This window comes from Balearica regulorum, chromosome 3 (assembly GCF_011004875.1).
Source record: "Balearica regulorum gibbericeps isolate bBalReg1 chromosome 3, bBalReg1.pri, whole genome shotgun sequence".
Classification (NCBI taxonomy): Eukaryota; Metazoa; Chordata; class Aves; order Gruiformes; family Gruidae; genus Balearica; species Balearica regulorum.
Window position 1 is genome coordinate 76005947 of NC_046186.1, and position 12938 is coordinate 76018884.

Consider the following 12938-nt stretch of genomic DNA (forward strand, 5'->3'; position numbering starts at 1 on the left):
TAGGTCATTTGGTTAGATATTTAGAAATGTAGTGAGGGGAACTTAGCAGTAAAATTAAATGAGTTCAAGATGAATAAGAATTTAGAACAAAAAATGCTGCTTTAAACTGGGTACATCAAGTGTTAGGTACAAACAGGTGACAATGTTCTTGGAATCCTCATTTTAGAAAAGAGAAGTAAAATATGGACATATTTCTTATAAATTATTATGCTACACAAAAAAGTGGTTTTCTTTAGTTTCTCTTTCCTCCAAAGAATTAATCATAAATGACACAGCTGGATCACAACTGAACAGTTAGTGATTCTCAAATAAAATAATAGTAATTCTCATTATGGAGAAGGGAATTTACATCAGTAAAAATAATATGTACAAAAGACTTTGAGCCATTATTTATTTGTGATACTACATATGGTGGTAATTGCAAACCTGCAAATATTTATCATCAGATAGATGAAACTCTGATTTTCTTGCTTGAAAAAAATCCAGAAGACCTAGCACATGTCTCATGATTTCCAGAGAATTAACATGGGTCACTTTAATAGGAGGGTTTCTTTAAATTTGCCAAAATACACCATTATTTAGTTTAATAATGCGTCCCATGCAAGATTTTTTTGCATGATTAATGCAATTGAAACAGCAACAGCAATTAAACAGCTATACTGTGTTAGTGAAACTGTTTCATTGCCATGATAAACAACTTCTGTAAGGATATTACAACAAGCAGAGAAATCTAGAAGTGTATTAAATCAGACTAAAAAGGGAATGTTACCTCCCCCAGAATCCAGCTTTTCTGAAGTCAGCATTTTTATGTGCTTTTCACTCCTAAGCCTCACTGGCCTTGTAAGAGGTAGGGAAAAATTCTAAAATCCTTAAAGTTTCTGGCTTTCACAAGTTGTAGGAGCCAGGAGTGCAAGCTAACCAGCAATCAGTGGACTCTGGCTACCCTGGATTTTCAGTAGTGGTGCTCTGGCCTGGCCATGAAATACTGTTAAGCCCTTTCATGGCAAAAAGAGCCAGGATTGATGTAGAAATGGATGCCTTGTAAAACAGAAAGGAGCACAAAACACCATGATTCAACAAAGTGATAATCCTTAGCTTGAAATGCCAGGAAGACCCAGGAGACCTCAGAAGCCTGAGGCCTCTATCCAGACAACGCTCTGACTCATAAAAGATTACTTGAAAAATATAGTAAATAAATTTGAGTGCATGACAGGGTAATTCAAAAGGGAGACAAAGGGAATAACGAAAGTAAGAGAGGAAAGATTGGAAATGAAAAAGAAATAGATCAGAGGAGGAAGAAAAGGCTTCTCCAGGATTAGGCAGGACCTACAGTCAGTGCCATGATTTGGGGAAAAAAACTGAGTGGTCTCTATTTCTCATTTCCAAAGAATGAATACAGATTTATTAATAGAAGGGAACATTTTTGCATTCAGTATAGAAGTGTGTTCCACTAACATTTTATACCCCTAAAATAGGTTTAAAAAGTATAAAATGCTATGGCTATATTATTGCCATCTGGTTGAGACTACACAGTTTTGAATATTTTAGAATTTTTCATGTAAATATTTAGCTCACCAATTATAAATAATTATAAACATGAAATCATAACTTTTTTTCCAAAAGGATTTTTAATTCATTAAGTTATTAAAAATTATCACTTCTGAGTACTTTTGATATAATTTTCTAGCATTTATCATTTCCCAAGTCTGTGACCAACTACATGTTCATATGTATTCACAAAAATGTCAGCGTATTAAAACAGATTTTATTATTCTGTAGCTTTGATAAAGACTTATCTTTCTTTAAAGTACGTACCAAAGGGTACTTGTTAAAAAAATACTCTGAATATAAGGCCTTACAGACTATTAATTATATTGTTATTCTTATGAATGTCAGATATAATGTAGTATATACTCAATTCAAGTAATAGAGTAATATTTAATATACAGACTGAAGACATCTTGTGGAACTGTCAAACCAATTAGCATTCTGATAAACTGATTAATTTTCCCATCAAAATATTTTAGCAAACTTTTGTGCATTAAGACTTCATCAATACTCAATTTCAGGAAAGCCAGTATATGGCATTCTGAATTTTTTAAAAAAATGTTCTTTTATTAATTCAAGATAAATTTACCTTTCAAATTTTAATAAAAGAATTCAAAACACTGGCTTTGCATCCCAATCTAGGATGCGTTCCTTCCAGCCTGTAATTGTGACTTTTTTTTTTCCTTTTTGGGATGGAAGATACAAATGATAGATTTTGGAACTATCTTTAAAAATGGGGGAAGGAGCCTGCTTGTCAGTGCTTAGATAGGATATTACTCAAAGGTGTGAGAAGATACAAATTTCAGGACTGTTAAGGAGCTTTATTCATCATTCTATCGAGTTTTCTTGAAGTGATACACTCTATTTCACTGGTGAGTTTTGCCATTCACTGAACCAAAATTTGAAACAGCTCATGTTTAACTGGTGTCTGGGTATTTGTAATATTAACCTGGGATATAGAAAAACCTCTTCCATGTTCTGCTCCAATAAATGTGCAAGTATGTTATAAGAAAAAAAAATCCAACCATGCTATTTTTTTTTGCTTACAGTCAGCCAAAACTGTGATGAAACTAGGATAAAATCTAAATTAATCTCTACAGCTTCACACAGGATTTGTTAAACCAAATATGGACCAATCGAATAATAAAATCAAACAAGTGGAAAATGAAACTTGACTCTTCTGTATCTTGAGTAAATTCTGTACCTGTATTTAGGTAAAAAGAAGACAGGAACCTCCTTGCTGATTTTGTGAATCTTGCAGGAAAATCTTCTGACCAAACAATTTGTCAGACCGACCTGAATTCAGAAACAGCTTCTGAATGACAGCTGTGTGGCTTTTTATTCAATTATTATGTTACTAATCTATTTATTTCCTTCAATATAATATTTACTCAAAAAAATTTCACTATCTCTTTTTAGTCTGATCCATGTTACACTTAACATCAGTATCCACAGTGATTGCTGACACTTAGAATCAGCTTGTCTGATGAGTTTTTAATATAGTGAACTATCACTGCAATTCACTGCTGTGAGACACCCTGTTGTGTTCTTGTGTGCGGAGAACCATCAGCTGCACTAGGGATACAGCTTGACTGATGTGTAGAAGGAAGGATGTCTTGCAAAGGTGCCACTAAGACTTTTGTAAGGTGATAGACAGATATTAAATTACAATTGTGTATCGTTTAGAGGAACTGTGATCAATCAGTGAACCCCTACAACGGAAGAAGGCTCAGAGGAGATGGCCAAGGGCAATGTGCTTCTGACGCTCAGGGAAGGGTGTAGGGAGTGACTAGTGACAGCTGCTGTGAAGAGAGCTGAACTTAGCTCCATATGAAGAGGCCCAGAGGGTGGCCTTTGGTCTAGATAAATGGCTGTATCAGCTGAGTGCATCAGCCAGTTGCAGTTTAGTAGATCGACTGGTTATGTCAACTGAGTGAATCAACCAGCTGTGCAAGTGTTCATCTCTGAGCTAATCAAAAGAGAGCAAATGTCTTCCTGCATGTGCCAGATCGGTATATATGCACCTCGGCTAAACATAGAGTATGAAATAATAGAACAACGAACAAAAAGAGCTTTGGACCTAGCCATGGGCTTGAGCTGACTTCTAACTCCATGTATTTCTTCCTGGCTGCTGCCATGACAGTGAGTGTAGTATACAGACTGGTAATGAGAATCACATTCACATGGTCATTCAACATTAAAATTGCTATACTCTGCAAAGTGTAATTTGTCCTGGCATTGTGATTTAAGTGAATTGTTGTATTGCTCTGCAAACTCAAAATTCCGTGTAGCATCATTTAACTTCAAATAAGTAAATTTAGTATTAAACATTAAGCCTTCTACATCTGAAATATCTAAAAGAAGATGGTCAGACTGTACTGGGCTCCAACAGGAACAAATGTTAGTCCGTGCTTGACATAAAATTCCCATTTATTTACCCATAGCAAATAAACTTTGAACATCTAGATTACTTACTTTCAGCAGGGAAAGACAAACGATAACAAATCGTGTCCGAAGGATTATTTTTAATACAGCAAATAAGATACAAGAGGTGCTTATTTCTAGCCTTACTGAGCTTTTCCAGTGCTGTGAACTAACCAAACCTTTACTGATCAATATATCAAACATACTAAATAACAAAGTCAGAAGTTCATACACTACAAAGAATGCAAGGGAAAACAAGCTCAATATTGAAATGTGACCCTGCGACCTTCGTTTGGTTCTGCAGCTGTGTCCTGAGGGGGATTTCACTCTCCCCTGTCTCATCATTGAACAGGTGATACTATGACGGGTCATTTTCAGTAAATTCTTTTCAGTATTAGAATTCATCAGGCTAACTGCGATGCTAACTGCAGCAGGACTTGTTCTCTTAAGTAGACTTGCTTTGTTCAACATGCCATATCAGAGTAAGTTAAAGCCCTGTAAGTAGGTTTTTATGCTGAGGCAAAGCATACATTAAAATGATGAATTGTTGGGAATCCTGATCAGAGAGAGGTAAATTTGTATTTCTTGCTTGAATAAATTTTACTGTCTTACATTTGGTTTGTAGATTACAGAAGCGTGCATTTGGTGACAAAACAGGCCTATTCAAGCAGGTGGATGGTCAACTGGCTCTCAATCATTGTCACGACTCAGGGAGTAACTGCATTTTTTTCAAGCAACTATTGTTTGCAGAAATAAATCATAGTAATAAAAAAATAAGATAGGGGATATGACATGCTACCTTTCTGTTAGTTTTATCTGCATTTATACTGCATTTGACATCTTAAAAATTAATTTTCCTAATAGCGCCTTCTAGTTGTGGAATAAGTTACCTCATTATCTGCTAGCCTCTGGCACTCATATCCAGCTTCTTTTACAAAAGCTTAAAAACCCTGCTGTGGAGAAGCTAAATATAATAAATAATAAGCTACTACAGAATTCTTCAAGAATAGATTTGTTTTGTGCGAGGAATTTCTGAAGTTGATTATAACCAGAAATATAAATTAACTTTAAAAATACTAAATAACTTAGGTTATCAGAAGGGATTACAGATGTTTTCTTCAGCTGTCATACCAAATCATTCCGAACGTTCTGATTATCTAAGGACTAATGTATATCCTTGGGAAGTGGAATTGAAGCTTTATCATATAAAAACTGACCAACCCCCTGTTCTAGAATCTTTCCCAACTAAAAATAAATGTTATCTCTATGATAATAACAATGCAATAATGGTAACAATATTTCAACACCAGATCCTGCTTGAAGGCCATCCCCAATACTTATTTTTTGTAGTCTTTCTCTGAAAATTTATCCACACGCTGGCATCCAAGTAAGGTCAATCTGAAGAAATACAGTATCTAGCAGCATCCTTTGTCTACAATTTTAATTCCTATATTTTGAAATATGTTTACTAATGCGAAACAAGCATGTGCAAGGAAAAAAAAAAACTTCAGGAGCTCCACTGAGACCTCAAAATCACGCCTAAGGGCAGACTCAATCTTTATGTTAACAGAAATGTTGGGGTAGCAATTGTCTTTGTCAGAAGAATCATTCTCTCAGATAACAACAGGGAGACAGCAATCACTGCGGATTTTTCCTTAGGCAATCTGCATAAATGTGCAGACAACTCGTTCAGGCCTCACTCCTCACTAGCTACTGACTCCTACCAGGGAGCACGCTCAGCTGCCATCGTCAAAGCATGGCATAACCAGAACCTTGAAAACAAGTTACCCTTCTCAAAGCAGATCCAAATATAGGGCACAAACTAATGTCACCTTCCTTTTTCTTCTTTTTCTTTTTCTTTTTTAATAGAAACTAAACTCTATCCAATCTTAAAAAAAATATATATAAAAAATTATTCTATTCATTACATTAAATAAAGCCAGTAATTGGATTTTCCAGTCTTTTAATGTAGACTTTCATCAACATGGTGCAAGGCAGAACAAAGGCTGCATCACTAAGTAAAAATAAAACCCAAAAGCTTACATACTGTTGAGCTTCATCAAAATTATCATATCAAAGAATCTGACTTTAGTCACAAATATCATAGCTTCATTAATCAGTAGTTCAAGTACATAAATCTGCATTTTGTGAGGTATAACTCAAGATACAACTTTTCCAGAAGTACAGATTTAACTTCCACATTTGTCACAGAAATAACTTAAATAAAAATTGGGAGAATGGGGGAGTACTGCTTTCAAACATTTTCACAACATATGTAAATCAAAATTTCTTTGATATTGAAACTAATGTCTTTAAAATGGAGGAAACACGATTTAACACCCTAGAAAACAACATGCATGGACTTTTAGCACTACACCTACACTGACAAAAGAGATACTCCCAAAAATCTCTTGAGCTGAAATCAGTAAACAAAGAACAAACAATGGAGGAGACCATAATCACTTTTAGGGTCCATTAGAAGATAAATTGCCTTTCTAATTAACACTATTCACAAACAGACCTTGAAAATATTGTGCATACTTCTGTGAAAAGGATTATGTAAATAACAGGCATTTGCAAAATTGTTGACTGTGCCAAGATTTCTGTTTATTCAGTGGAGCAGTCTAGCAGGTCTATCCAGTAAATAATGGAAGTTTTAAAAATTATCATGCATGTGACAATATAAATTTACCCAATAGCCAAGCTCTTCATTTTTTTCTTATAAATAATGCATGTAATAAAAAAATGGAATATGAGTAACTACCATCTGACCAGAGAAATAATACATGTTTTCAGATGACTAGTGTGTACATACAGGATGTAGCTGATTTTAATTTTTTTTATATGAGATGATTCTTGCACATAAACACTGCATATTTTATGATTCTGAATTAGTGGAGTGACACCACAGCTAAACTGAGATGAGCTTCTAAATTAACAGACATTTTTTGAGCGCTCTAAAAATCAACATGCATGCTCATACTGTCTTGAAAATTACTATCCTTGAATGGTGTAGAAACTAAGTTTAGTATTAGAATGTTGTTACTGGTTACTGGACTTTTGTCACTTTACCTATATAAAACATCTAACCTAAATTAGTTCTCTAGATTCCCTCTTAGATCAGCAAGAGTTTAGCAGCTGCAGAGCATCCGTCCCCCTAGCTATAGAACAAACCTAGACGAATAGGTTGGACTTGTGTGACAGCAATCCTGTTGTACTGAGATAGTCTAAAGATGTGATTGTGACACATTTTTAAGGAGACAGGATGCCTATAGACTGCTATAGACAGATAAAGAGGAGACAGGCTTTAAGGCACAGAAGCTCTTCCTCAGGTCTAAAATATAAACTGCCTTCCTCCAAGTTACATGGAATTTGACAATGATGAATCTATTTGATGACCTTGGACCACCTACAAGTAGGTATACTTTACAACAAATTGTATTAGCAGTGGAAAGGTTATTGGCAAAAACGACAGCTGATGAGATCCTAAGTAGCTGATCAGTGTTAGCCATGTGAAACTTTCATCATTTATCCATGAGAGTATTCGATGCATTTAAACTATTGCAGACACAACAGGCTGCGTAACAGTCACCCAGGCTACATCTGTAGTTAATGGAGATAAAGTGGTAGGATAAATTACTCTGTCAAAGTGACTCAATTCTTTCAATTCGAAAAACTGATTTTAGATCAATCCTACCTTTGGTAAGAGTTTCCTGAAATACTGCGTGCTATTTCCCCATCTGATTAATGTCTATTAACCCATTCAGGCTGGCCACAGATATACATCCTCCATATAGAGAAGTGATATTTGAAAAAATGTTAGGAATTATTTATACAAAGCATCTTCAAATTATGTGACACATCATAGCAATTATCTTTGTGAACATTGCAACAGGGTCTCATTCATCTTAGTGCCTCAGTGTATAAAACACAATGTGAGGGTTAATGGCACCTCACTGCTTGCAGCATATGCACACACTAACTAACGTGGGCTTGGATCTGCTGCATACATTACCAGTCCCTATCTCCAGCCTACTTAGAGAGATATTGTCCTCAGCCTAAAAACTAACTTTAATAATAAAAAGTCTAAATTAATTTGATGCTACTTTCTTACCATTCAATATAAGGTATGACACTTACAAAGCATATGGTTCAGCAGAAAGATAATCCTCTAGTAAGCTTCAGTTACCAGCACACCAATAAAGTAAGTTGATGACACTTGCTGACATTTTTACAGACTTTCCCATGGAAATATCTCCAATGTTAATGTAAACATTTTACTATTAGATGGGATGTACTAGATGATTTTCCAATAACAAATTAAATGTGCAGGGTTATATTTTTTCTAATTATATCTCTCTTTGTTTCATTCCAGCATAGTGTGCTTTTTAAGTATAGCCCTTAGCTATCAGCATTCTGTATTCCCACCAAACCACAATGACTTTCTCATAGTATAAATGCCAGCTTCATGTAGCAGAGAAAGAACAGAAGCATAGGACAAATTCCATGAGTAATAAATGGTCCTTCAGGAAGCCGATCTGAACTCAACGTGAACACAGAACACCTGGGTCCCAGTTCAGAGCCTCACTCACTGGACCATGACTTCTATTTTTTTTTTTTTTTAAAGAAAAAAAAAAGAAAAAGGCAGTGACAATGTTACAAAATGAGATGACTGATCCGAGTAAAGTTTGTTACATGCTCCACAATGAGCCTGCACTGGTACTCTTGATGGTGATACTGCTTTGAAGGTGCAGCCCTTGTTTAGCCTTAGTATTACTGTCTCAGATCAGCCTGGCTTCACCCAAGTGCACAGCTGGTCCCTGGAGAACATGGACCAGAGCGCAGACTACTCCCACTGGTATTCAACCCCAACATAAAAAACAGCCAGAGTCTTTTCACCAAAAAGGACTATGGGGCTTCTACAGCATTGATGAGAAATACAGATGTTCTCTGGCATGTTTTTCATGGCACATTGTTCAAAGACAGATATGCTTACATCATACTCACCTAAACTACTTCTTTGTTTATTTTTACTGCTCACCTTATGGGTAACTAAAATTCAATGCTGGCTTAAACACTTTTTTAAACACTATCTACAATTAGTTCTATCTCTTAGTACATTTATTAAATACTTTTGGGAATTATTTAGATGAAGTGTGTTAAATAAATATAAATTCATCATTACTAAGCTGGTAGTGGTGTTTGCTGAAAACAAATTAGAAAAATTCTAACTGGAAAGAAGCAATCTGCCTCTATGCACAATTAAAATAAATTCCTCTACTGCACTCCTCTGCCCTTCCCTCCTCAATACTCCATATTCCTGTGAAGTTGCTTAACAAATGCTTATGAGAAGAACTTTACTTAAAGATAGAAATTCTTTCATGTTTATAAAAGCCTGACTTTGACCTAAAAGATTTCAAATTAATAGATATGTAAATGTATCTATTGATCTATTCTCTAGGATTGCACTACGTCAAACAGATGTTAAACGGCCAAATCTGAAGCATGGTTCCAAATACATTTTGTGTTTCTAGTAGTTTTGAACTTGCACTTACTTACGTGGGCAAAGTTATTGGAGCATTTCAGTACCTTTGTTGTTGACCATCTCTTTTCTGTTTAATGCAGCATCTTTTTTTCCTATAGTTTTCTTGCTAAAAAAGTATTATAATACATACTTGCAATCATATGACAACTTCTCCTATAAACCGAAAACTATTAGAGAAAGCAGTTGTCTTGAAGAAAAAATTAACTCTGGTTCAGTCCGTAAAAAGTTCCCAGGACTACACTGCAGACCCTTCATGCACTCTGTGTTGATGAGATGAGAGAACTCCGTGAAGTAGAAGTGCACTTGGCTGAAAAGGGGAAACAAATCAATTTCTGGGACCTTCCTCCTAATGATTGCTTCACATCATCCTGCATCCAGTATACCCCTCTGGGGAGCAGGGATCTGAAAAAGGCTACTGAATGCATAGTTGGGTGTGTAATGCCTATGACTTGACTGCTGGAGATGAAAGCAATGAAATATAGACCATCCCTTACAACAGAAAAAGGACAGAGGGAAAATTTAAGCTGTTCTCTAAGAGACCAGAGATCATAGTAGCATTTTCTGAGATGCCTACATCCTGTAGGTCAGAATGCACAGCTCAGTAAGTGATGCAGGTTTATAATTATTATGAATTGGAGAACTCCTAGAATATAAAGAGCAGGTATGGAAAGGATGGACTTCAGCTAAACCAACAAGGAAACTGAGTTGTTGGCATTCAAGTATACCAGAGGAGAGAAGAGTGATATAAACTAATAAGTGGGGAACACAGACTGGTACAGAAGAGCCAAGTTTGGAATGACACATCTTTCAGGGCAAAGGGCAATAAAACATCTTCAGGAAGAGAGAAGACAGAAAAGCTAGCAATATTCAGGTATTAAATAGTGAAGAATAATCTCACCAACTAGAGTTCAATTTAAATATCAGTTAAAACAGCTGAGCAGACCAAGACCAAAATTTAGTGTGTTTCTACTCAGCCACCAAAAAGATAAAGAAATAAAATGGAATGCTTGGCTCTAATTGACAGTATTAACTGAACAGGCACGTCTGGCACAATTGGAAGGTAGTCAGCAGGAGACTTTGTGATAGCCAGGAATGAGTTATATTTAAATGAACCACAAGATGTGCCTGTGAAGAATTGGTAATGAATGCTCAATGAGACTAATGAAGTTAATTGAATGAACGTGCACCACAGAATTTCTATAGGTTGAAACTGAGTGGCTAAAAAAGGAAGAACATAGTTTGAGGACTACTCCACCAATCAGCTAACAACAACAGTGACTGAATTTGTAAAAAAAGGTCATTGAGATGCAAGAGCAGAAAACACACATCAATGAAAAAATCCTCGTAGTGAACATAGTCTCATATCAGGAAGGACTATGCTGCCTAAAGTTTTAGATACTTTTAGTGACCATTTCTAATCCTGAGTGCACAGGACTCCTGGTTAAAATATAAACTGTGATCATAATGCACTAAAACTAAACAAAACCAGCCCTTTGCTATCACATAATAAACATAAGAAATCTAAAGAGCTATAGGAAAATGAAGATCTTTTTAAAGGAGATTAAAAGAAGAAGCTAAGCAAATGAAACACAAGCATCAGTGGAGTAAGTGTTCAAAGACTCAAGATTAAAAGCTCAGAGTAACCGTATACCGGTTTTCACAAAAAACTTTAATCATGACTATCAAGTGTCAAAAAAGTCAAATGGCAAAATAGAAGGTTATTTGAATTAATAACATACCTTTAAAACAAAGATGTTTGATCATGTGCTGAAAACAGCAAAGAATGTGCTCTCATAAGTTGTATCTAAAGCTATAAATGCAGCTCAATAAGAGTTTGAGAAATGACTTGCAAAAGATATATAAAATTCAGTAAAAATCTCTTTCAAATACATCTTAGGGAAGAAACATGCTATAAAGTCTGTACAGTCATAGAATAATAAAAGCATAACAGAACCTCCTAGGAAAGATACAGCTATTACAGAAGAAAGCCCAGATCTCAGGGTAATTTGCACCCCATGTGCATTATACAAAAGCTTAAGTAGATTTATTTTTGGAAAGGAAAAGTCCAAGGAACTTTATCAAACTGAAGTATCAATGGAAAATATGAGTGAGAAAATACTAAGACATAACCATAACTGGCAGTACTCTTGCAAGACTTCTGAAGAAGATTAAATATGTAATTGCAAGCCTACCAACTACCAGCTACAAGCCAAAATTTAAGTCAGGCTCAGGCCAAATGTGTCCATGAATTTCTATCAGTGGCAGAATATGAGGGAACAGGAGAACATAACGGAGATACAGGTCTCCTGGTACAATGAATAAGAGTCCACATAGTTTTGGTGGAAGGAAGTTTTAAAAAGATATCCTTCAATGTGGAAAGGATGACCGTGAGAAAGAAGAGTAATCTGGTCAAAAACATGCATTTGGATTAAAAGAACTTTTCACAATATACTTTATAAGAAACTCTTAAAGAAACTAAACATTTGATAAAGAAAAATGCTCTTTCATGGATTATTGACTGAATTAAAAATAAGAAGCAAGGGACACAAATGAATAACCACTTTTTGTAACACATGGAGACTACTGGTAGAATCCCACAGTAGTTTGTGCTAGACCCTCTGTTGTTCATGGTAGTCATAAATGAACGGGAAAAGAGTTGAAAACTAAGATGACAAAGTTTGTTTACAACAAAAAATTGTCCGACATAAAACTAAAACCAATTTAACAAAATAATGATATTTAGAGATTGGTTGATAAGATGTTAATAGAGCATGTAACACACCTGCAAAATATATGTATAAATGTGAACAATGGGCTCCAAAATAGATGTTATCCTTGAGGATAGAGATCATAGGTAGTTACTTGGAAACGTCAAATTAATGGTAGTTAAAAACACAAGTTAAATGTAAGATTTTTTAAAAAGGGTATAAAGAACACAACAAAAACCTTCATTTTGCTACTGTATCATTATTGTATTCGTCCATAATTTGAGCAGCTGCATAAAATCTTGATTTCTCCATTTCATAAAGTAAAATAAGAAAAGACACTGAAAATGGTGATAATAAGAGATTTGGTTTGGCATCTATATAGGGAGAAATTAAACTGACTGTAACTTTTCACATTTTAAGAGACAAATTCAGAGATGCATCTCATGGAAGTCTGGAACTAGAGGATTGCTGCAATAGGGGAGGGGAAATTGGCAAAAGTATCATTCTGCACTTTTTTTCTGCTACAAGCTACCATTGGAGATATGAATCTGATACAGATTGACCTTGATGTGATCCAGGATAATCAGCTGCGGTAGGTTGACCCAGATTGGATGGGTCAAAGCTGCTCTATCACTCCCCTCCTCAACTAGACAGGGAAGAGAAAATATAACAAAAGTTTCATGGGTCGACATAAGGACAGGGAGAAATCACTC

At 35.4% G+C, this 12938-nt stretch overlaps 1 protein-coding gene across 2 annotated transcripts in view; it reads right to left on the reverse strand.

Moving 5' to 3' along the window:
* The window catches only part of PRKN (parkin RBR E3 ubiquitin protein ligase), a 767705-nt gene that overhangs the window by 628069 nt on the left and 126698 nt on the right, over nt 1-12938 (reverse strand). The gene's annotated exons all lie outside the window — the stretch shown is intronic.